Below are 26,543 nucleotides of genomic sequence, written 5' to 3' on the forward strand. Positions count from 1 at the left end.
GTAGTGAAGATGAAAATGTAGTGAGGAATTTTAATTAGCTTGGACCGTAAGTCCTACAAACTACGAGGAAATAGCAAAACGACCATTCTGTAAGTCAAAAAGTTTGAACATCACTGTCCTTGGCCTGGGAAATAGTCTATGCGGCCTACACGAGTGTCGATAAACCTTTTATTATGGGTCCCCTTCTATGAAGGACCTTTTATTATGGGTCCCTTCTATGATTTTTTTTTTCTTTTTTCTGTCTAACGCTGGTTTGTTAAACGCGTTTGGTCAAGAAAGAGTGCTCCAAATTCATTAAAATTTGGACAGATGTTACATATTAATCCAAATTTGATCCTCCTGAAGTTTGACCCCGAATGACCCAGCGGTTCACCCGCAGGCCCCCAAAATGTAAATTTTTTAAAACGGCTGTACTGACTAAAGTACATCATCTAGGAGTTATGTGCTCTGTTGGTTGGTGCAATGTGAGGTTTTCTAAAGAATTTTCTAACTTTTAACAGGATTTACCCATTTTTACCCCTTAAACCCCGAAATATTCATTTCTGTCTAACGCTGGTTTGTCAAACGCGTTTGGTCAAGAAAGAGTGCTTTAAATTTATTCAAATTTACACAGATGTTAGCTATTGTTTAAAACCTGATCCTCTTAAAGTTTGACCCCAAATGATCCAGCGGTTCACCCACAAGCCCCCAAAATGTAAAATTTTGAAAACGGCTGTACTGACTAAAGTACATGATCTAAGAGTTTCATGCTTTGTTGGTTGGAAAGTAGATGATCTAAGAGTTTCATGCTTTGTTGGTTGGTGCAATGTAAGGTATTCTAAATAATTTTTTAATTTTTTATTGGATTTACCCATTTTTTACCCCTTTAACCCCGAAGTAATCGTCACCCCTTAAATCCCGAAATAATCTTTTTTGGTGTTAGGCCAGAAATACAAGCCCTAATGCGCTGAAATTTCAAACAATTGTTTGCAGTAGTTTACTCGTTTAGTATTCAAAATTTTGCCTTAATCGGCCAAATAATGACTTTCACAGCTATTTGAAGAAGCATAGGAAACAGATTTGGGGCGTGGTTTTAGACGATTGATATTTCTGATGAATTATTTTACTTGTGACTGATAAGGTACATGACCTGCTTGTTTTTGTCTTAGGACCTTAAACTGGAAAGCGTTTTGCCATAAAAGTTTTTTTTTACTGATTCGTCATCATGACAATGAGTTAATCAACTTTTTTTTGCCATGAAATCATTCCAATTATTTTTGATTGTGCTTAAAGGGTACACATTTTTTGTTTCTTGCAACTAGCATATAATACTGTGTTGTTTATGTTTGACCTGGTAACAAATCTTCATGAGCAAGTGTATGCATAAAATAGTTTGGACAAGTTACATTTGTAAGCTGCAACTTCAGTCATTAAAATTTCTCAAACCTATCTGTTGTGTGTTTTTGACAGACAGTAATATTGCTAAAATAGTGTTAATACAAGTTGTGTTCTGCAGAACGAAGAGAAGACATGTGTTTGAACTGAACATTATTGGACACTTCAACAGTTCCTGTTCAACAGACAATCACCATTCATGTACAGACAATCACCATTCACTATTCATGTTCTTAAATAACTGAGAATGGAAAATATTTTTCATTTCCATTCTTAGTTTCAGCAACTCAAGGAAGATATACTGGACAATACCGGTATTTCTAAGTGAATATTTTCTAAAAAAATGTAATTTTGCACTGGACAATTGTTTGTGTGTTTTGTTTTGTGCACAAAATCAGTTGCATGTCTTGAATAATGTTTTTTTTACCTTGGTCAGTGTTGTTTTGTGTTGTTTGTTTGTTTCAAGTGTGTTTACGTTTTAACTTGATAAGACAGGTAGAGATTGATTCCAACATTAGATCAATCGAATCCGTAAAACACATGTTGATGGCTAACAAAATGTTTTATTTGTCAAGACCCTAATTGTGAATTTTGTCGATTTTGTTTGGAAATTCGGTCACGCTTCAAATGACAAATTCATGCAAAGTGGTACCAACAAAAATCTGTTATTTTTAAATGCAGCATGAACTTGGGCAATAATTGCATATTTAGAGTTTCCAACCATAGGCGTCGATTCCCGGGGTGGCAGGGGTGGCGGCCACCCCACTAAAAATCTCTGGGGTGGCAGCCATTATAAAATAGCTATGCTGCCACCCCAGAAATTACCTGGCCGAATTTATATACGTGCATTAAAGATATGCGTTTATTTCATTTACATGCGCTCTTTCGAATGGTCGGTATATTTCGAGCATGTGCAAAGCAAGCTATGTGAAATGTCTTGTTGTTTTTGAACAACGCATGGGGAAAACCCATTTTGCGCTACTCGCTTCAGTGATTTTCGTCAAGTTTGCTTCTCCAGAGCAAGTCTGAACAAGACGTAACAATGGCAAAATTTCACGTTTTTATGTGTTTTGGATGTTTATTAGCGGTTGGGGATTATATTGTTACATAGAGTGTTCCATTTCCATGCACGGAAAATTTAATTGCAGCGGCCATCCATGTGCGCAAATTTTCGTGCCGATTCAAAACCTTTGCAAAATTGAACATGTAAGATTAATTTACAGATCTCTGCTGGTGTGTCACATGCCACGTTGCGTTTTCTGCGTTGTGTTACCTTCTGAACCACACTACTTCGGTTAAATAACGCTACTCAGCACGAGATACACTTTTCTCGCCACTAACCAGTACACTGCTGTGATTACATCACTTACGCATTGTGACATCATAACTACACAACTAGACGGACGATTTATGACATGACTTTCTTAGTTGCGCCCAAGTTAAGCAAGATTGAGTACGGAGTTATGTACGTGTTTATACCCTGCCAATATCCGCGAAATGCCATCTACAAACCTTAACGTGTATCGTAGTGTGGTTTGATTACGTAAGAAACTACCTGACCAAATTTTGCCACCCCAGAAAAGAAAATCTATGCTAAAAAATCGACGCCTATGTTTCGAACATATGTGTGAAAATTTGTTTGTAAAGATTTCTGAATCTAACTAATGTGACGTAATATTTCATGAGTTTGGCAAATCTGATATCAGTGTTTAGTTTTAAACATTTTGCCAATTTTCAAACCATGATATGAAAGTAACGTTCCATTGGCACAAGAATGAAAATATGATGCAACCTTTTGTTGCCAAAGTGATTTAAAAAAACTAATTTTATGCCTCAGTGAAACCTAAAATTTAGTTAATATTCGATCACAGGAAATAGTAAGCGAAACAATTTAATTATACCATTGTGAAAATATATCCTTTCGCCATCAATCATCTGTTTAGAAACAAACTTGCGAAAAAATGACCAGTGTCATTCTGGCAGAATAATTTCCCCCAATTACAAAAGCTTTACCACGATATTTCAGTTAGGGGAGAGTGGGGTGGGTTGTTACAAAATTTGTTTCGCTGCAATTTTTGGGTTAAATTATTATTCAGATCATCCTGATTTTTTGTATGAAGTTTGATATGCCCCTAAGTCTAGTAAACATGTTACCAACAAAATTAATTGGTACTTGTAAAAAAAATATTTCATGTTTTATGGTTGATGCTCTGTTGTAACAACTCACCCCATGGTGGGGGTGAGTTGTTACAGTACTCTAAGGAGGTTTCCACATCCACAAATGTGACAATTTCTTTTTCTTTTATTGTGTGTTTTGTAACATAAATATAATAAAACCACTTTTACTCATCTTAACTATTTATTTTGAGTTATAATCAATTAAAACAATTTTGTTCATCACGATTAAGAAATTCCAATCCAAATTTGCTAAATTGGTGACATCTTTGTTTCGGAAGTGAACAAAACAATTGTTTAGAGTCCAAAAGTAAACTTTTTGGAATGGTTGCAATATCAAGTATCTTGTTTTGCACCAACATTTAAGTTCTTTCATAAAATAGAAGTCACATCACAAGCTTGCATGTACAATGAGGTATTGTAATATCAAGTATCATTGTATGTCACAAATCATGTTAATTATTAAAAAAACAAAACAGATCAAAGGGTTTATAGAACGAACACAACACAGTTTACAATCAAATTCATTTTAAAGTACTTTATGTCAATGAATTTACAAACTTTAACTTTTGACATAACTTTAACCATGGTATGAATGACATCCTTTAGTCCTTACAGTTTCTTGTCCTCGATATAGTAGTAAGTTTTCAAACTTGGTCCAAAACCTGGATTTTACACACATAATTAACTTTTAAGAAAGTAAAGAGCTTGCAATAACAACATATTGTCACCAAACAACATTTTAAGCACATTATTTATTTACAAAAGTTGAGTATTACCTTTCTCAGGCCCATATGATAATCATTGTTCCAGATGTGGGACACCTTGTAACAACTCACCCCACCAGCATGGTGCAACTTAAATCAATCTGGAATTAAAATTAGCTTAAGTTTGCAACTTTATTCTTTTACAAGGTACTAACATACCACTATCACTTGACAAAAAAACTTGCATCATAGAATTTTTTAAATTGTGTGCTTTAGGAGAGTCGATTTAGCTTAAGTCCAAAAATTTACTTTAGACACATCAAAATAACCATTATCATTTCGCCGAAATGCGAAGTACAAAAATTGTTAATGAGCGTTACGCATCACTGCGTGTAGTTTCCAAAAAATTTTTTAATTTTTTTCAAACAAAACGCAAACGTGGTCCAGGTAAGTACTAATAACGACATTGTGAGGTATGGGAGAAAACGTCCCATACACAAACGTGTAGATAGGGTATATTCAACGAACACTATAACCAGGAAGGCCGACTCATTGTTCTCGTCACGCATGAGTGACACTGGATTAAATGCATAGTGTCCAATGTTTAGAACAAAATAAAAATACATTCCGCGCCTAATATTTTTCTATAAATTGGCACAGATGTGTGTTAGAGCAAGTAGTTTCGACTCGTAAAGCCCAATTTATGGTCTCTTTTCGTATTTGCCAACGAAATGACTTTTACCGATGTATGGTCGCAAAAGTCGCTCACACCTAAACGCATGTACAGTATAGGGTCCAATGTTCAGAACAAAATAAAAATACATTCCGCGCCTAATATTTTTCTATAAATTGGCACAGATGTGTGTTAGAGCAAGTAGTTTCGACTCGTAAAGCCCAATTTGTGGTCTCTTTTCGTATTTGCCAACGAAATGACTTTTGCCGATGTATGGTCGCACTCGAAAATGTCGCTCACACCTAAACGCATATACAGTATAGTGCATAATGTTCAGAACAAAATAAAAATACATTCCGCGCCTAATATTTTTCTATAAATTGGCACAAATGTGCGTTAGAGCAAGTAGTTTCGACTCGTAAAGCCCAATTTGTGGTCTCTTTTCGTGTTTGCCAACGAAATGACTTTTACCGATGTATGGTCGCACTCGCAAATGTTGCTCACACCTAAACGCATGTACAGTATAGTGCATAATGTTCAGAACAAAATAAGAATACATTTCGCGCCTAATATTTTTCTATAAATTGGCACAGATGTGTGTTAGAGCAAGTAGTTTCGACTCGTAAAGCCCAATTTGTGGTCTCTTTTCGTATTTGCCAACGAAATGACTTTTACCGATGTATGGTCGCAAAAGTCGCTCACACCTAAACGCATGTACAGTATAGTGCATAATGTTCAGAACAAAAAAAATACATTCCGCGCCTAATATTTTTCTATAAATTGGCACAAATGTGCGTTAGAGCAAGTAGTTTCGACTCGTAAAGCCCAATTTGTGGTCTCTTTTCGTGTTTGCCAACGAAATGACTTTTACCGATGTATGGTCGCACTCGCAAATGTTGCTCACACCTAAACGCATGTACAGTATAGTGCATAATGTTCAGAACAAAATAAGAATACATTTCGCGCCTAATATTTTTCTATAAATTGGCACAGATGTGTGTTAGAGCAAGTAGTTTCGACTCGTAAAGCCCAATTTGTGGTCTCTTTTCGTATTTGCCAACGAAATGACTTTTACCGATGTATGGTCGCAAAAGTCGCTCACACCTAAACGCATGTACAGTATAGTGCATAATGTTCAGAACAAAAAAAATACATTCCGCGCCTAATATTTTTCTATAAATTGGCACAAATGTGCGTTAGAGCAAGTAGTTTCGACTCGTCAAGCCCAATTTATGGTCTCTTTTCGTATTTGCCAACGAAATGACTTTTACCGATGTATGGTCACACTCGCAAATGTCGCTCACACCTAAACGCATATACAGTATAGTGCATAATGTTCAGAACAAAATAAAAATACATTCCGCGCCTAATATTTTTTTATAAATTGGCACAGATGTGTGTTAGAGCAAGTAGTTTCGACTCGTAAAGCCCAATTTATGGTCTCTTTTCGTATTTGCCAACGAAAATACTTTTACCGATGTGTGGTCGCACTCGCAAATGTCGCTCACACTTAAACGCATGTACAGTATATAGTGCATAATGTTCAGAACAAAATAAAAATACATTCCGCGCCTAATATTTTTCTATAAATTGGCACAGATGTGTGTTAGAGCAAGTAGTTTCGACTCGTAAAGCCCAATTTATGGTCTCTTTTCGTATTTGCCAACGAAGTGACTTTTACCGATCTATGGTCACACTCGCAAATGTCGCTCACACCTTAACGCATATACAGTATAGTGCATAATGTTCAGAACAAAATAAAAATACATTCCGCGCCTAATATTTTTCTATAAATTGGCACAGATGTGTGTTAGAGCAAGTAGTTTCGACTCGTAAAGCCCAATTTGTGGTCTCACATATTGCATCCGCTTCCGACATTTTATGTATTGTGTTGCACAGAAACTTAGGTGGTTCGAAGAGTTGCAAGCGTGTAATACTCGATCGATTGTTGTCATTTTGCTCTGATACTAAAAAAGTCACGTATACTTTAGCGTCAGTTGTGGTTCATGTTGGTTTGGATGTTGATTCTGGTCACTACGTTGCCTACAAATTTAATGAATGCGGTGCAATGGAGTTTGATGACGATACAGTGAGACAAAGGACGTGGGCAGATATACAGAATAGCGTTTTAACTGGAAGTTGTATTTTTTACTACAAAAAAACTAAAACCGATATTATTACCACCCCTGTTGCTAAACACCAACCAGTGAAGGTAGTTCGCAGAAAGCGCCGCCGAATTGACCAAAATGCCATTAAATCTTCGGAACGAATTATTTACAAAGACACTGATTTGGAGCTAAATGGTGTTCAAATTTCTGGTCTTCACAGTTTTTCTGGGCAACAAAAAGTAGTTTATGAATATATTACCAACAATATATCAGATCTAATTTCCACAACACCCGAACAGGCCCGAAGCAGACCTGATTGTTATCGTTTGTGTTTATTTAGTAAGGGATACAGACAGCGTTTGAGAGGTTACAATGCACAATTTACAATAGATAAAACCAGTTTGACTCCAAATTGCATGACAGATCTATTGCGATTTATTGACTATTACTTTTGCGACCTTCGTCTGCGACAACAACTGATTGGAGATCAAGTCATTCGGCAAACGTTCCAGGGAAGACGCATAAGACCTCAGTTTGTTGTTAAGCACTCCGTACTTGACAAGTTATTATTGTACACTAAAACCTTAGATATACCTTTTTTCTTCACCCATGTTTTAAACATGGAAGCAATCACATATTTTGTGATGAAAACTGACAGTTTAACACACCACGATGCAAGCAGTAAAATTGGATGCGATCAAGATCAAATTTAATATACCCCACCTAAGTCCAGAAAAGGTTAAAACTGATTGTACAAAAGTCATTTGCATCACTAACAAACGAGTAATGTTTAATTATTGTAATTATTGGGTTTATTCTGTTCGTAATAACAGTTTTTTTGCCTCGTTTTGTTTTGGCCAAAATGAGGATTTTATCTGTAAAATAAAACCACTACAATTGCCGGAACCTTGACGTGGTGTAGTGGCTTGCAACCAATACCGGCTAATTAAATGTAGCAGATAAAGGACTCTGAAGGCAATCTTGTCTGGTACAATTCTAGCGAGCAGGGTCGTCGCTCAGAATTTTACAACATTTGGGCTTTACGAGTTGAAACTACTTGCTCTAACACACATCTGTGCCAATTTATAGAAAAATATTAGGCGCGGAATGTAGTTTTATTTTGTTCTGAACATTATGCACTATACTGTACATGTGTTTAGGTGTGAGCGACATTTTCGAGTGCGACCATACATCGGTAAAGGTCTTTTCGTTGTCAAATACGAAAAGAGACCACAAATTGGGCTTTACGAGTCGAAACCACTTGCTCTAACACACATCTGTGCCAATTTATAGAAAAATATTAGGCGCGGAATGTATTTTTTTTGTTCTGAACATTATGCACTATACTGTACATGCGTTTAGGTGTGAGCGACTTTTGCGACCATACATCGGTAAAAGTCATTTCGTTGGCAAATACGAAAAGAGACCACAAATTGGGCTTTACGAGTCGAAACTACTTGCTCTAACACACATCTGTGCCAATTTATAGAAAAATATTAGGAGCGGAATGTATTTTGTTTTGTTCTGAACATTATGCACTATAGTACTGTACATGCGTTTAGGTGTGAGCGACATTTTCGAGTGCGACCATACATCGGTAAAAGTAATTTCGTTGGCAAATACGAAAAGAGACCACAAATTGGGCTTTACGAGTCGAAACTACTTGCTCTAACACACATCTGTGCCAATTTATAGAAAAATATTAGGCGCGGAATGTATTTTTATTTTGTTCTGAACATTATGCACTATACTGTACATGCGTTTAGGTGTGAGCGACATTTGCGAGTGCGACCATACATCGGTAAAAGTCATTTCGTTGGCAAATACGAAAAGAGACCACAAATTGGGCTTTACGAGTCGAAACTACTTGCTCTAACGCACATTTGTGCCAATTTATAGAAAAATATTAGGCGCGGAATGTATTTTTTTTGTTCTGAACATTATGCACTATACTGTACATGCGTTTAGGTGTGAGCGACTTTTGCGACCATACATCGGTAAAAGTCATTTCGTTGGCAAATACGAAAAGAGACCACAAATTGGGCTTTACGAGTCGAAACTACTTGCTCTAACACACATCTGTGCCAATTTATAGAAAAATATTAGGCGCGAAATGTATTCTTATTTTGTTCTGAACATTATGCACTATACTGTACATGCGTTTAGGTGTGAGCAACATTTGCGAGTGCGACCATACATCGGTAAAAGTCATTTCGTTGGCAAACACGAAAAGAGACCACAAATTGGGCTTTACGAGTCGAAACTACTTGCTCTAACGCACATTTGTGCCAATTTATAGAAAAATATTAGGCGCGGAATGTATTTTTATTTTGTTCTGAACATTATGCACTATACTGTATATGCGTTTAGGTGTGAGCGACATTTGCGAGTGCGACCATACATCGGTAAAAGTCATTTCGTTGGCAAATACGAAAAGAGACCACAAATTGGGCTTTACGAGTCGAAACTACTTGCTCTAACACACATCTGTGCCAATTTATAGTAAAATATTAGGCGCGGAATGTATTCTTATTTTGTTCTGAACATTATGCACTATACTGTACATGCGTTTAAGTGTGAGCAACATTTGCGAGTGCGACCATACATCGGTAAAAGTCATTTCGTTGGCAAACACGAAAAGAGACCACAAATTGGGCTTTACGAGTCGAAACTACTTGCTCTAACGCACATTTGTGCCAATTTATAGAAAAATATTAGGCGCGGAATGTATTTTTATTTTGTTCTGAACATTGGACCCTATACTGTACATGCGTTTAGGTGTGAGCGACTTTTGCGACCATTCATCGGTAAAAGTCATTTCGTTGTCAAATACGAAAAGAGACCATAAATTGGGCTTTACGAGTCGAAACTACTTGCTCTAACACACATCTGTGCCAATTTATAGAAAAATATTAGGCGCGGAATGTATTTTTTTTTGTTCTGAACATTGGACCCTATACTGTACATGCGTTTAGGTGTGAGCGACATTTGCGAGCATATCGGTAAAAGTCATTTCGTTGCCAAATACTGTTTGAAACCTGAAATGTGATTTTACAAGCTGATCGTTTGTCTCCCAGACCTCAAAATGTCGATTTGTACCTACATTGACCACGTTTTATGGTTTTAAAAAAAATGAAAATAAAAACAATTTTGGAAACTACACGCAGTGGTGCGTAACGCTTATTAACAATTCTTGCACTTTTCATTTCGGCGAAATGATGATGGTTCAAAATAGCAAAACTCAAGAAGTCAGCGAATACCCGCACAAATTTAACCAAATTTAGTCACGCTGGCCGTCCCGGATGTACCAACCGACATGCGTAATTCCAGCGGTTTTATAAAAACATAGCCGAAGTTATTCGCGTTGTAACAACCAGGGAGTCGAACCGCTTGTCATATGGGTTCAGGTTCGGTTCGGGTTCACTTTGTTTTGTTTTTAAGGGTTCGGGTTCGGTTCAGGTTTTTAAAAATGTATATTTTCGGGTTCGGGTTTTGCTCCGGTTTGGGCAAATTATCCGGTCCGAACCGGTTTGCGGTTTTTAAACCGGTTCAAATTTTCATTCGTTTTAATTTATATCTACTTGGCCTTATTAAACTCCAAATAAATTTTGACCGTGCACTGTTATTTTTGACACGCCCTATAGGTGTTATCTCGCGTATTCCTCAGTGCGCTGTTCTGAAAAAAATCACAAAATATAAAACAGACTGCATTTTTTACTGGTTCAGTTCCGGTTCGGGTCCAACGCCAAACAAAATATGGGGTTCAACTCCGGTTCGGGTTTTTAGAAAATCGTAATTAGCGGTTCGGGTTCGGTTCGGGTTTAATGAAATTAACCGCTCAAACCGGTTCGCGGGTTCGGGTTCAGTTCCGGTTCGACTCCCTGGTAACAACCCGCCCCTGTAACAACTTACCCCACTCTCCCCTACTATGTAAAATTGCAAATTAATGCAAGACACAATTCCAAAACAAAACAATAATTGAAAAATTTAATTATAATAGAGCATTTTAATGAAATTTAGCCCAAAAAAAAATTAGCCAAAAAAATGCTATGCGGAGTATTGTCCTACTGTAAGATCTTTTTTTTTACATATTTTGATCATTAGTAGAAATCATAACTGTCAGCGTTATAACACGCAAAAATTAGGCTAAAACGGTTGTGATCACCAACTGTCCAGGAGGTAAGCTTTTTACTAGAAGGATTCAATGTTGAGCCTAGAACTTTTTTTTGTCCCGTTGACTTTACGACACACCCTTTACGCGTTTTTACAGCAGAACGCTTTTAGTAAGTCCCTTTTTTCAATTTTTATGTAAAAATTTTCTCATGTGGAAAAATTAGCTTCAAACAACCTCAATTTTGAATGCAGAACAACTTTATTTTTAAAACTGTTGCAGAGTTTTTTTTTAACCAGCAGGGTACCATGTTGGATCCAAGAGCTAACTCTTTTCTGTCCCGTTAACTCCACGACGCACCCTTTGCGCGTTTACAGCAGAACGCATTTTGCGAGACACCTTTTAAATTTTGTTAAAATATATGTCAAATATTCCATATGAGGAAAAATTGCCTGCAAACAACCTCAATTTTGAACGTAGAACAACATTAGGTTTGACCAATGACAGACAGGTTTAAGCGAACCGTCTTGAGTGACTTATAGGCTACACATATTGCACGTTTAGACATTTCGTAACATATGAAAAAATTAACAAAATGGCGGGGTTCAAATTTGGTCTTGTGATATCGGTATAGCTGGTGGATTACTGAGAATAAAATAATTGTCTGCTATGTTCAACACATTGTTTTAGGTAACATTTATTTATCGAGCACAATGACGTTTTAAGCACCGAGCTGCTAAACAGAACGAGACACTTCTTTTGAAACTAAGCAGTTGCGAAGCACGCCGTTTGTCGATTGAATGCCAAATATGAAGCCAGGCCACAAAACACATTGTTTCACGTATGATGAAAATGATCATTGCACTACTATTGAGTGGTAATAGCGATATTGTCAGCAGTGCCGGATTAACCATTAGGCAAAGTAGGCACGTGCCTACAGGCCGGTCAAAAATCCAGGCCACTTTTTTGATTTGGCAACACTGATAATTCTATTTTTTTAGTTGGGAACCCTGATTTTCGGGCCACTTATAACATGTGCCTACAGGCCAGCAGACCCTTAATCCCGCACTGATTGTCAGTAATACATTGATGCTATTAATTTTGTGTACGTCTTTGTAATGGTTTGACAGTAAACTCTTGTCTTGTATTTTTAACTGTCGTGTGTAGGCTACATCCTTTTGTTTGTAAACCGAGTAATCTGGTCTTGTTGAAACACTAATGGTGGTTCCTAATTGCGCACAAAATAGGGTTTAGTTGGATTATGTGGGTGTCGATACACGTCTTTCATTAACTCTTTTATTTCTTATTTCTTTTCGTTGTTATTTATTTCTTCTTTTTAGCTGTAAAAACGCTGTACCATGTTTCACACGAGAACACGACGGAAACTGTTTTGTGGAGCATCATCCACTTTCCAATGACGCATATGAGAAACTTGAGAGAAGTCGAACTCGTTAATTTCTACTTGAAAATGAAAAGATTCAAATGGACATCGCACAAAAGGAAGCACACTGGGCGCTAAGCAGGAAAATACAAAAGTATTAAAAACAAAGGTGACAATCACGCAAACGAAACAAAACCAACTCGCAATACAGAGGTTTCAAAACATCATAGCTTTTGTTTTATGGGGTGAGGTTTGGGGCGCGAAAAAGGTTAGTGGTGTAAGCGAACGGTATGAGTGACTTATACACATATAATTTCAAATTTTCATGCATTTTGGAATATGCTGAAAAATTATCAAAATTGCGGAAGTATGGAAATTAGGGAAACAAAAGTGCAAAATTACTAAAATTAGATGAATAATTAAAAATATGTAAATTTGGTCTTGTGCTATCGGAATAGCTAAAAGACATTGTCGGGTATGATGAAGAGTTGAAGACATTGTTATGGGTAACATTTATTTATCGATTGCATTTCTTTAGGTTATGAAGGTTTCAAGCAATCATCATCAGCGTTTGCAAACCGAGCGGCTTATGAAGGAGAAGCACGCCGTTTGTCGATTGAATTCAAACTTTGGAGCCAGACCGCAAAACACATTGTACCAGGTATGATGAAAATGTTGACATACTGAAGAGTGGTACAGCGATATTATTAGAAAAACATTGATGCTATTTATTTTGTGTACGTCCTAACAATGGCTTGACAGTAAACTCTTGTCCTAAACTTTCAAACTGTCGTGTGTACACACTTTTGTTTGTAAACAATCCCAATTGATTTTTTTGCGTGTTGATGCACGTGTTTCACTGACTCATTTCTTTAAAGCGTGTTGTTATTTTGTCATTTCGTTCCAGCAGTTAGAACGCTGTACGACGACAGAATCTGCTTTGTGGATCATCATTCATTTACCAGTGACGCATACGAAGTGGAACTCGGAAATTTCAACTGGAAAATGAAAAGATTTACATGAATGCCGAACAAAAGGAAGCACACTTCAAACAGGAAAATAAAAAAGTAAGTAAAAGATAAAGGTGACAACTGACGTAAACGAAACAAAAGCATCTCGCCAAACAGAGGTTTAAAACATCATATTTTTTATGGGTTGAGATGGGGTTCGTGTGCAACGCACGTACATTTTTTCCAAGTTATAGTCTAAAGCAGTGGTTCTCAACCTTCCGTGGACCGTGCACAGCCCCCTAAAGGTAACTTTTTGGCCTTGTGGCCCCCTTCAAGTAAAGCTGTAGGACCTGTGGCCCCCTTGAAAATGTAAATGGCAATCTCGTGTTGGAATTCGTTACAAATTTCAGCTTTAAACAGGTCGGATAGATTAAACAAGAATCTGTAATCGTGATAAACCTCAACATAAACAAATAGTCTGTGAAATAGTCGATTGAATTAGGGAATGAAGTAAAAAGAAAATGGCTTTTAATGGGTGTTTCAGGTGAATCTACACCCAACCTGAGCTGCTTAGGGAAACAAAGGTACGAAATTGCGGAAAATTAAATGAGTAATTATAAAATATGTAAATTTAAACTTGTGGCATCGGAATAGCTAGTGTTCTGACAACAATGATTGTCTGTTATGTTCAAAACATTGTTTCAGGGAACATTTAACTTATTTATCAATTTAATTTGTTTAGGTGATGAAGGCTTCAAGCAATCATCGGTAGCGTTAGCAAGCTGAGCTTCTTAGGAAGCAGAAACACACTGTTCGACGGTTGAGTGCAAACTATGGAGCCAGAACACAAAGCACAATCAATCAGGTTAGGTTCAATATGTTGATTGCCATACCGACGAGTGGTACAGCGATATTGACAGTAATACTTTGATGCTATTCATTTTGTTTACATCCTTGTAAAGATATGACAGTTAACTCTTGTTTAGCATTTTCAAATTGTCGTCATGTGTGCATACTTTGATTGCAAGCGATTTAATCTGCAAGTCATGTTATTGCATTCTTAGCGGCACCTAACTGCGCAGAAATTAGGGTTCAGTTGTATTACATGTGTGTGGATAGAAGTCTCTCATTGACTTATTTCTTTCAAGTCCGTTGATATTTTGTTATTTCTTTTCAGCTGTAAGAGCGCTGTACGATGTTTCCCACCAGGACATGACAGAATCTGTTTTGTCAAGCATCATACATTTAATAACGACGCATATCAGAAACCTGTGGGAAGCCGAACTCGATAATGTCTACCCGAAAACGAAAAGATTCGTATGAACACCGCACTTGAAGGAATACACATGGTTCAGAACAAAAAAATAAAAAAATAAGTCAAAGATAATAGTGGCAATTGGTGTTAATGAAACGAAGCCATCTCGACAAACAGAGAACTTGAAATGTCTTATTTTTTGGGGGCATTCGTGTTTAAGCACGTTTTTGTCCAAATTATAGTCCAAAGCGATGGTTTAATGGGCAGAGTTGTATATTTAACAGGACCGGGCGATCTTGTTGCTACTTTAAACCTAATTCTATACACAGAAATTTGGGATTGCGAGGGTTTTGTAAGCAAATAATTCTTGGGGGAATTAGAAAGTGTCAAGGGATAGAGGTTTGGGATAAATGACATCTGCTTGAGTAAATTATACACACATAATTGTACGTTTTAAGATATTTCGGAACATGCGGAAAAATTATCGAAATTGAGGAAAATTGGATGTATAATTAAAAAACATGTAAATTTGCTCTAGTGGCATCGGAATAGCTATTGTTCTGACAAAAATGATTGTCTGTTATGTTCAAAACATTGTTTTACGTAATATTTATTGATAGATGACATTTGTTTAGGTTATGAAGGCTTCAAGCAATCATCGGCAGCGTTAGCAACTTGAGCTTCTTAGGAAAGAGAAACACACTGTTCGACGGTTGAGTGCAAACTAATGGAGCCAGAACACAAAGCACATTAAATCAGGTTAGGTTCAATATGTTGATTGCCATACTGACGAGTGGTACAGCGATATTGTCAGTACTACATTGATGCTATTTATTTTGTGTACATTCTTGCAATGGTATGACAGTAAACCCCTGTCTAGCATTTTCAAACTGCCGTCGTGTGTGCATACTTTGGTTGCAAACCATTTAATCTGCATGTCATGTTATTACATTATTAGAGGCGCCTAACTGCGCAGAAATTAGGGTTCAGTTGTATTACATGTGTGTGGATAGAAGTCTCTCATTGACTTACTTCTTTCAAGCCTGTTGTCAGTTTGTTATTTCTTTTCAGCTGTATGAGCGCTGTACGATGTTTCCCACTAGGACATGACAGAATCTGTTTTGTCAAGCATCATCCATTTACTAACGACGCATATCTGAAACCTGTGGGAAGCCGAACTCGATAATGTCTACCCGAAAACGAAAAGATTCGAATGAACACCGTACATCAAGCAATACACATGGTGCAGAACAAAAAAATAAAAAAGTAAGTCAAAGATAATGGTGACAATTGGTGTTAACGAAACAAAGCCATCTCGACAAACAGGGGTTTAGAAATATCTTATTTTTTGCAGGTGGGTCGTGTTTAAGTAACGCTTGTACCTCGTTTCCAAGTTATAGTCCAAAGCGATGGTTTAATGGGCCGAGTTGTATATTTAACCGGACAGGGCGATCTTGTTACTACTTTGAACTTAGTTCTTTAAGCAGAAATTTGGGATTGCGAGGGTTTTGTAAGCAAATAATTCTTGGGGGAATTAGAAAGTGTCAAGGGATAGAGGTTTGGGATAAATGACATCTGCTTGAGTAACTTATACACACATAATTGTACGTTTTAAGACATTTCGGAACATACGGAAAAATTATCGAAATTGCGGAAAATTAAATGAGTAATTAAAAAAAGGAAATTTGGTGTTGTGACATCGGGATAGCTAGTGTTCTGAGAACAATGATTGTCTGTTATGTTCAAAACATTGTTTTAGGTAATATTTATTGATAGATGACATTTGTTTAGGTTATGAAGGCTTCAAGCAATCATCGGTAGCGTTAGCAAGCTGAGCTTCTTAGGAAGCAGAAACACACTGTTCGACGGTTGAGTGCAAACTATGGAGCCAGAACACAAAGCACAATCAATCAGGTTAGGTTCAATATGTTGATTGCCATACCGACGAGTGGTACAGCGATATTGACAGTAATACTTTGATGCTATTCATTTTGTTTACATCCTTGTAAAGATATGACAGTTAACTCTTGTCTAGCATTTTCAAACTGCCGTCGTGTGTGCATACTTTGGTTGCAAACCATTTAATCTGCATGTCATGTTATTACATTATTAGCGGCAGCTAACTGCGCACGAATTAGGGTTCATTTGTATTACATGTGTGTTAATACAAGTCTCTCATTGACTTATTTCTTTCAAGCCTGCTGTCATTTTGTGTACATCCTTGTAAAGATATGACAGTTAACTCTTGTCTAGCATTTTCAAATTGTCGTCATGTGTGCATACTTTGATTGCAAGCGATTTAATCTGCAAGTCATGTTATTGCATTCTTAGCGGAACCTAACTGCGCACAAATTAGGGTTCAGTTGTATTACATGTGTGTGGATAGAAGTCTCTCATTGACTTATTTCTTTCAAGTCCGTTGATATTTTGTTATTTCTTTTCAGCTGTAAGAGCGCTGTACGATGTTTCCCACCAGGACATGACAGAATCTGTTTTGTCAAGCATCATTCATTTAATAACGACGCATATCAGAAACCTGTGGGAAGCCGAACTCGATAATGTCTACCCGAAAACGAAAAGATTCGTATGAACACCGCACTTGAAGGAATACTCATGGTTCAGAACAAAAAAATAAAAAAGTAAGTCAAAGATAATAGTGGCAATTGGTGTTAATGAAACGAAGCCATCTCGACAAACAGGGGTTTAGAAATGTCTTATTTTTGGGGGGCATTCGTGTTTAAGCACATTTTTGTCCAAATTATAGTCCAAAGCGATGGTTTAATGGGCAGAGTTGTATATTTAACAGGACCGGGCGATCTTGTTGCTACTTTAAACCTAATTCTATACACAGAAATTTGGGATTGCGAGGGTTTTGTAAACAAATAATTCTTGGGGGAATTAGAAAGTGTCAAGGGATAGAGGTTTGGGATAAATGACATCTGCTTGAGTAACTTATACACACATAATTGTACGTTTTAAGATATTTCGGAACATGCGGAAAAATTATCGAAATTGCGGAAAATTGGATGTATAATTAAAAAACATGTAAATTTGCTCTAGTGGCATCGGAATAGCTATTGTTCTGACAAAAATGATTGTCTGTTATGTTCAAAACATTGTTTTAGGTAATATTTATTGATAGATGACATTTGTTTAGGTTATGAAGGCTTCAAGCAATTATCGGCAGCGTAAGCAACTTGAGCTTCTTAGGAAAGAGAAACACACTGTTCGTCGGTTGAGTGCAAACTATGGAGCCAGAACACAAAGCACAATAAATCAGGTTAGGTTCAATATGTTGATTGCCATACTAACGAGTGGTACAGCGATATTGTCAGTAATGCTTTGATGCTATTTATTTTGTGTACTTCCTTGTAATGATATGACAGTAAACTCTTGTCTAGCATTTTCAAACTGTCGTCGTGTGTGCATACTTTGATTGCAAACCATTTAATCTGCAAGTCATGTTATTATAATACACTATTAGCGGCACCTAATTGCGCACAAACTAAGGTTCAGTTGTAATACATGTGTTTTGACACAAGTCTCTCATCGATTTATTACTTTCAAGCCGGTTGACATTTTGTTATTTATTTTCAGCTGTAAGAGCACTGTAAGATGTTTCCCACTACGAAACGACAGAATCTGTTTTGTCGAGCATCATTCATTTACTAACGGCGCAAATCAGAAACCTGTGGGAAGCCGAACTCGATAATCTCTACCCGAAAACGAAAAGATTCCAATGAACACCGCACTTGAAGGAATACACATGGTGTAGAACAGAAAAATAAAAAAGTAAGTCAAAGATAATGGTGACAATTGGTGTTAACGAAACGAAGCCATCTCGACAAACAGAGGATTTGAAATATCTAAGTTTTATGGGGGGTTCGTGCTTAAGCAGCTTGTCTCCAAGTTATGGGCCAAAGCGATGGTTTAATGGGCAGAGTTGTATATATAACTTAGCTGGGCGATCTTGTTACTACTTTAAGTTTATTTTTTTAAGCAAAAGTTTGGGATTGCAGGGGTTTTGCAAGTAAATAATTCTGGGGGAATCAGAAAAGGGTCAAGGGTTAGAGGTTTGGGCTAAATGACATCTGTCTGAGTAACTTATACACACATAATTGTACGTTTTAAGACATTTCGGAACATACGGAAAACTTATCGAAATTGCAGAAGTTTGAAAAATAGGGAAACAAAGGTACGAAATTGCTGAAAATTAAAGGAGTAATTATAAAATATGTAAATTTAAACTTGTGGCATCGGAATAGCTAGTGTTCTGACAACAATGATTGTCTGGTATGTTCAAAACATTGTTTCAGGGAACATTTATTTAACAATTTAATTTGTTTAGGTTATGAAGGCTTCAAGCAATCATCGGCAGCGTTAGCAAGCTGAGCTTCTTAGGAAAGAGGAACACACTATTTGTCGGTTGAATGCAAACTATGGAGCCGAACACAAAGCACAATAAATCAGGTTAGGTTCAATATGTTGATTGCCATACCGACGAGTGGTACAGCGATATTGTCAGTACTACATAGAGGCTATTTATTTTGTGTACATTCTTGCAATGGTATGACATTAAACCCCTGTCTAGCATTTTCAAACTGCCGTCGTGTGTGCATACTTTGGTTGCAAACCATTTTATCTGCAAGTCATGTTATTACATTATTAGCGGCACCTAACCGCGCACAAATTAAGGTTCATTTGTGTTACATGTGTGTTAATGCAAGTCTCTCATTGACTTATTTCTTTCAATCCTGCTGTCATTTTGTTATTTCGTTTCAGCTGTAAGAGCTCTGTACGATGTTTCCCACTAGGACATGGCAGAATGTGTTTTGTCAAGCATCATCCATTTACTAACGACGCATATCTGAAACCTGTGGGAAGCCGAACTCGATAATGTCTACCCGAAAACGAAAAGATTCGAATGAACACCGTACATCAAGCTATACACATGGTGCAGAACAAAAAAATAAAAAAGTAAGTCAAAGATAATGGTGACAATTGGTGTTAACGAAACAAAGCCATCTCGACAAACAGGGGTTTAGAAATATCTTATTTTTTGGGGGTGGGTCGTGTTTAAGTAACGCTTGTACTTCGTTTCCAAGTTATAGTCCAAAGCGATGGTTTAATGGGCAGAGTTGTATATGTAACTGGACTGGGCGATCTTGTTACTACTTTAAACTTAGTTCTTTAAGCAGAAATTTGGGATTGCGAGGGTTTTGTAAGCAAATAATTCTTGGGGGAATTAGAAAGTGTCAAGGGATAGAGGTTTGGGATAAATGACATCTGCTTGAGTAACTTATACACACATAATTGTACGTTTTAAGACATTTCGGAACATACGGAAAAATTATCGAAATTGCGGAAAATTAAATGAGTAATTAAAAAAAGGAAATTTGGTGTTGTGGCATCGGGATAGCTAGTGTTCTGAGAACAATGATTGTCTGTTATGTTCAAAACATTGTTTTACGTAATATTTATTGATAGATGACATTTGTTTAGGTTATGAAGGCTTCAAGCAATCATCGGCAGCGTTAGCAAGCTGAGCTTCTTAGGAAAGAGAAACACACTGTTCGACGGTTGAGTGCAAACTAATGGAGCCAGAACACAAAGCACATTAAATCAGGTTAGGTTCAATATGTTGATTGCCATACTGACGAGTGGTACAGCGATATTGTCAGTACTACATTGATGCTATTTATTTTGTGTACATTCTTGCAATGGTATGACAGTAAACCCCTGTCTAGCATTTTCAAACTGCCGTCGTGTGTGCATACTTTGGTTGCAAACCATTTAATCTGCATGTCATGTTATTACATTATTAGAGGCGCCTAACTGCGCAGAAATTAGGGTTCAGTTGTATTACATGTGTGTGGATAGAAGTCTCTCATTGACTTACTTCTTTCAAGCCTGTTGTCAGTTTGTTATTTCTTTTCAGCTGTATGAGCGCTGTACGATGTTTCCCACTAGGACATGACAGAATCTGTTTTGTCAAGCATCATCCATTTACTAACGACGCATATCTGAAACCTGTGGGAAGCCGAACTCGATAATGTCTACCCGAAAACGAAAAGATTCGAATGAACACCGTACATCAAGCAATACACATGGTGCAGAACAAAAAAATAAAAAAGTAAGTCAAAGATAATGGTGACAATTGGTGTTAACGAAACAAAGCCATCTCGACAAACAGGGGTTTAGAAATATCTTATTTTTTGGGGGTGGGTCGTGTTTAAGTAACGCTTGTACCTCGTTTCCAAGTTATAGTCCAAAGCGATGGTTTAATGGGCAGAGTTGTATATTTAACCGGACAGGGCGATCTTGTTACTACTTTGAACTTAGTTCTTTAAGCAGAAATTTGGGATTGCGAGGGTTTTGTAAGCAAATAATTCTGGGGGGAATTAGAAAGTGTCAAGGGATAGAGGTTTGGGATAAATGACATCTGCTTGAGTAACTTATACACACATAATTGTACGTTTTAAGACATTTCGGAACATACGGAAAAATTATCGAAATTGCGGAAAATTAAATGAGTAATTAAAAAAAGGAAATTTGGTGTTGTGACATCGGGATAGCTAGTGTTCTGAGAACAATGATTGTCTGTTATGTTCAAAACATTGTTTTAGGTAATATTTATTGATAGATGACATTTGTTTAGGTTATGAAGGCTTCAAGCAATCATCGGTAGCGTTAGCAAGCTGAGCTTCTTAGGAAGCAGAAACACACTGTTCGACGGTTGAGTGCAAACTATGGAGCCAGAACACAAAGCACAATCAATCAGGTTAGGTTCAATATGTTGATTGCCATACCGACGAGGGGTACAGCGATATTGACAGTAATACTTTGATGCTATTCATTTTGTTTACATCCTTGTAAAGATATGACAGTTAACTCTTGTCTAGCATTTTCAAACTGCCGTCGTGTGTGCATACTTTGGTTGCAAACCATTTAATCTGCATGTCATGTTATTACATTATTAGCGGCAGCTAACTGCGCACGAATTAGGGTTCATTTGTATTACATGTGTGTTAATACAAGTCTCTCATTGACTTATTTCTTTCAAGCCTGCTGTCATTTTGTGTACATCCTTGTAAAGATATGACAGTTAACTCTTGTCTAGCATTTTCAAATTGTCGTCATGTGTGCATACTTTGATTGCAAGCGATTTAATCTGCAAGTCATGTTATTGCATTCTTAGCGGCACCTGACTGCGCAGAAATTAGGGTTCAGTTGTATTACATGTGTGTGGATAGAAGTCTCTCATTGACTTATTTCTTTCAAGTCCGTTGATATTTTGTTATTTCTTTTCAGCTGTAAGAGCGCTGTACGATGTTTCCCACCAGGACATGACAGAATCTGTTTTGTCAAGCATCATCCATTTAATAACGACGAATATCAGAAACCTGTGGGAAGCCGAACTCGATAATGTCTACCCGAAAACGAAAAGATTCGTATGAACACCGCACTTGAAGGAATACTCATGGTTCAGAACAAAAAAATAAAAAAATAAGTCAAAGATAATAGTGGCAATTGGTGTTAATGAAACGAAGCCATCTCGACAAACAGAGAACTTGAAATGTCTTATTTTTGGGGGGCATTCGTGTTTAAGCACATTTTTGTCCAAATTATAGTCCAAAGCGATGGTTTAATGGGCAGAGTTGTATATTTAACAGGACCGGGCGATCTTGTTGCTACTTTCAACCTAATTCTATACACAGAAATTTGGGATTGCGAGGGTTTTGTAAGCAAATAATTCTTGGGGGAATTAGAAAGTGTCAAGGGATAGAGGTTTGGGATAAATGACATCTGCTTGAGTAACTTATACACACATAATTGTACGTTTTACGACATTTCGGAATATGCGGAAAAATTATCGAAATTGCGGAAAATTGGATGTATAATTAAAAAACATGTAAATTTGCTCTAGTGGCATCGGAATAGCTATTGTTCTGACAAAAATGATTGTCTGTTATGTTCAAAACATTGTTTTAGGTAATGTTTATTGATAGATGACATTTGTTTAGGTTATGAAGGCTTCAAGCAATTATCGGCAGCGTTAGCAACTTGAGCTTCTTAGGAAATAGAAACATACTATTCGTCGGTTGAGTGCAAACTATGGAGCCAGAACACAAAGCACAATCAATCAGGTTAGGTTCAATATGTTGATTGTCATACTAACGAGTGGTACAGCGATATTGTCAGTAATGCTTTGATGCTATTTATTTTGTGTACATCCTTGTAATGATATGACAGTAAACTCCTGTCTAGCATTTTCAAACTGTCGTCATGTGTGCATACTTTGGTTGCAAACAATTTTATCTGCAAGTCATGTTATTACATTATTAGCGGCACCGAACCGCGCAGAAATTAGGGTTCATTTGTATTACATGCGTGTTAATACAAGTCTCTCATTGACTTATTTCTTTCAAACCTGCTGTCATTTTGTTATTTCTTTTCAGCTGTAAGAGCGCTGTACGATGTTTCCCACTAGGACATGACAGAATCTGTTTTGTCAAGCATCATCCATTTACTAACGACGCATATCTGAAACCTGTGGGAAGCCGAACTCGATAATGTCTACCCGAAAACGAAAAGATTCGAATGAACACCGTACATCAAGCAATACACATGGTGCAGAACAAAAAAATAAAAAAATAAGTCAAAGATAATGGTGACAATTGGTGTTAACGAAACAAAGCCATCTCGACAAACAGGGGTTTAGAAATATCTTATTTTTTGGGGGTGGGTCGTGTTTAAGTAACGCTTGTACCTCGTTTCCAAGTTATAGTCCAAAGCGATGGTTTAATGGGCAGAGTTGTATATGTAACTGGACTGGGCGATCTTGTTACTACTTTAAACTTAGTTCTTTAAGCAGAAATTTGGGATTGCGAGGGTTTTGTAAGCAAATAATTCTTGGGGGAATTAGAAAGTGTCAAGGGATAGAGGTTTGGGATAAATGACATCTGCTTGAGTAACTTATACACACATAATTGTACGTTTTAAGATATTTCGGAACATACGGAAAAATTATCGAAATTGCGGAAAATTAAATGAGTAATTAAAAAAAGGAAATTTGCTCTTGTGGCATCGGGATAGCTAGTGTTCTGACAACCATGATTGTCTGTTATGTTCAAAACATTGTTTTAGGTAATATTTATTGATAGATGACATTTGTTTAGGTTATGAAGGCTTCAAGCAATCATCGGCAGCGTTAGCAACCTGAGCTTCTTAGGAAAGAGAAACACACTATTTGTCGGTTGAATGCAAACTATGGAGCCGAACACAAAGCACATTAAATCAGGTTAGGTTCAATATGTTGATTGCCATACTAACGAGTGGCACAGCGATATTGTCAGTACTACATTGATGCTATTTATTTTGTGTACATTCTTGCAATGGTATGACAGTAAACCCCTGTCTAGCATTTTCAAACTGCCGTCGTGTGTGCATACTTTGGTTGCAAACAATTTTATCTGCATGTCATGTTATTACATTATTAGCGGCACCTAACCGCGCACAAATTAGGGTTCAGTTGTATTACATGCGTGTTAATACAAGTCTCTCATTGACTTGTTTCTTTCAAGCCTGCTGTCATTTTGTTATTTCTTTTCAGCTGTAAGAGCGCTGTACGATGTTTCCCACTAGGACATGACAGAATGTGTTTTGTCAAGCATCATCCATTTACTAACGACGCATATCTGAAACCTGTGGGAAGCCGAACTCGATAATGTCTACCCGAAAACGAAAAGATTCGAATGAACACCGTACATCAAGCAATACACATGGTGCAGAACAAAAAAATAAAAAATAAGTCAAAGATAATGGTGACAATTGGTGTTAACGAAACAAAGCCATCTCGACAAACAGGGGTTTAGAAATATCTTATTTTTTGGGGGTGGGTCGTGTTTAAGTAACGCTTGTACCTCGTTTCCAAGTTATAGTCCAAAGCGATGGTTTAATGGGCAGAGTTGTATATGTAACTGGACTGGGCGATCTTGTTACTCCTTTAAACTTAGTTCTTTAAGCAGAAATTTGGGATTGCGAGGGTTTTGTAAGCAAATAATTCTTGGGGGAATTAGAAAGTGTCAAGGGATAGAGGTTTGGGATAAATGACATCTGCTTGAGTAACTTATACACACATAATTGTACGTTTTAAGATATTTCGGAACATACGGAAAAATTATCGAAATTGCGGAAAATTAAATGAGTAATTAAAAAAAGGAAATTTGCTCTTGTGGCATCGGGATAGCTAGTGTTCTGACAACCATGATTGTCTGTTATGTTCAAAACATTGTTTTAGGTAATATTTATTGATAGATGACATTTGTTTAGGTTATGAAGGCTTCAAGCAATCATCGGCAGCGTTAGCAACCTGAGCTTCTTAGGAAAGAGAAACACACTATTTGTCGGTTGAATGCAAACTATGGAGCCGAACACAAAGCACATTAAATCAGGTTAGGTTCAATATGTTGATTGCCATACTAACGAGTGGCACAGCGATATTGTCAGTACTACATTGATGCTATTTATTTTGTGTACATTCTTGCAATGGTATGACAGTAAACCCCTGTCTAGCATTTTCAAACTGCCGTCGTGTGTGCATACTTTGGTTGCAAACAATTTTATCTGCAAGTCATGTTATTACATTATTAGCGGCACCTAACCGCGCACAAATTAGGGTTCAGTTGTATTACATGCGTGTTAATACAAGTCTCTCATTGACTTATTTCTTTCAAGCCTGCTGTCATTTTGTTATTTCTTTTCAGCTGTAAGAGCGCTGTACGATGTTTCCCACTAGGACATGACAGAATCTGTTTTGTCAAGCATCATCCATTTACTAACGACGCATATCTGAAACCTGTGGGAAGCCGAACTCGATAATGTCTACCCGAAAACGAAAAGATTCGAATGAACACCGTACATCAAGCAATACACATGGTGCAGAACAAAAAAATAAAAAAATAAGTCAAAGATAATGGTGACAATTGGTGTTAACGAAACAAAGCCATCTCGACAAACAGGGGTTTAGAAATATCTTATTTTTTGGGGGTGGGTCGTGTTTAAGTAACGCTTGTACCTCGTTTCCAAGTTATAGTCCAAAGCGATGGTTTAATGGGCAGAGTTGTATATGTAACTGGACTGGGCGATCTTGTTACTACTTTAAACTTAGTTCTTTAAGCAGAAATTTGGGATTGCGAGGGTTTTGTAAGCAAATAATTCTTGGGGGAATTAGAAAGTGTCAAGGGATAGAGGTTTGGGATAAATGACATCTGCTTGAGTAACTTATACACACATAATTGTACGTTTTAAGATATTTCGGAACATACGGAAAAATTATCGAAATTGCGGAAAATTAAATGAGTAATTAAAAAAAGGAAATTTGCTCTTGTGGCATCGGGATAGCTAGTGTTCTGACAACCATGATTGTCTGTTATGTTCAAAACATTGTTTTAGGTAATATTTATTGATAGATGACATTTGTTTAGGTTATGAAGGCTTCAAGCAATCATCGGCAGCGTTAGCAACCTGAGCTTCTTAGGAAAGAGAAACACACTATTTGTCGGTTGAATGCAAACTATGGAGCCGAACACAAAGCACATTAAATCAGGTTAGGTTCAATATGTTGATTGCCATACTAACGAGTGGCACAGCGATATTGTCAGTACTACATTGATGCTATTTATTTTGTGTACATTCTTGCAATGGTATGACAGTAAACCCCTGTCTAGCATTTTCAAACTGCCGTCGTGTGTGCATACTTTGGTTGCAAACAATTTTATCTGCAAGTCATGTTATTACATTATTAGCG

The 26,543-nt window shown here is 37.0% G+C and overlaps 1 protein-coding gene and 1 long non-coding RNA gene across 4 annotated transcripts in view; one reads left to right on the top strand and one right to left on the bottom strand.

The window, feature by feature from the left end:
* The window catches only part of LOC145209193 (uncharacterized), a 57,217-nt gene that overhangs the window by 18,778 nt on the left and 11,896 nt on the right, over positions 1-26,543 (top strand). The window contains exons 11-26 of one of the 3 annotated variants that reach the window (XM_080079460.1): positions 1,496-1,688; positions 12,489-12,698; positions 13,068-13,190; positions 13,437-13,596; positions 14,222-14,344; positions 14,657-15,493; positions 15,806-16,000; positions 16,526-16,648; positions 17,179-17,373; positions 17,892-18,014; positions 18,332-18,526; positions 19,083-19,204; positions 19,517-19,711; positions 20,237-20,360; positions 20,673-20,867; positions 22,759-22,881. The gene's annotated coding sequence lies outside the window, so the exon portion shown is untranslated. Of the gene's footprint in view, positions 1-1,495; positions 3,730-12,488; positions 12,699-13,067; positions 13,191-13,436; positions 13,597-14,023; positions 14,066-14,221; positions 14,345-14,656; positions 15,494-15,805; positions 16,001-16,525; positions 16,649-17,178; positions 17,374-17,891; positions 18,015-18,331; positions 18,527-19,082; positions 19,205-19,516; positions 19,712-20,236; positions 20,361-20,672; positions 20,868-22,758; positions 22,882-26,543 lie in introns of those variants that run through there. The other 2 variants (XM_080079461.1, XM_080079462.1) reach the window with 2 other exon arrangements.
* Positions 3,956-4,593, bottom strand: LOC145209198 (uncharacterized). Its single transcript, XR_013855029.1, has 2 exons — positions 4,329-4,593; positions 3,956-4,214 (listed from the first exon to the last, which is right to left on the bottom strand). It is a non-coding gene; the product is annotated as an uncharacterized LOC145209198 (long non-coding RNA).

The sequence above is a fragment of the Phallusia mammillata genome, chromosome 1, assembly GCF_965637545.1.
Source record: "Phallusia mammillata chromosome 1, kaPhaMamm4.hap1.1, whole genome shotgun sequence".
NCBI lineage: Eukaryota > Metazoa > Chordata > Ascidiacea > Phlebobranchia > Ascidiidae > Phallusia > Phallusia mammillata.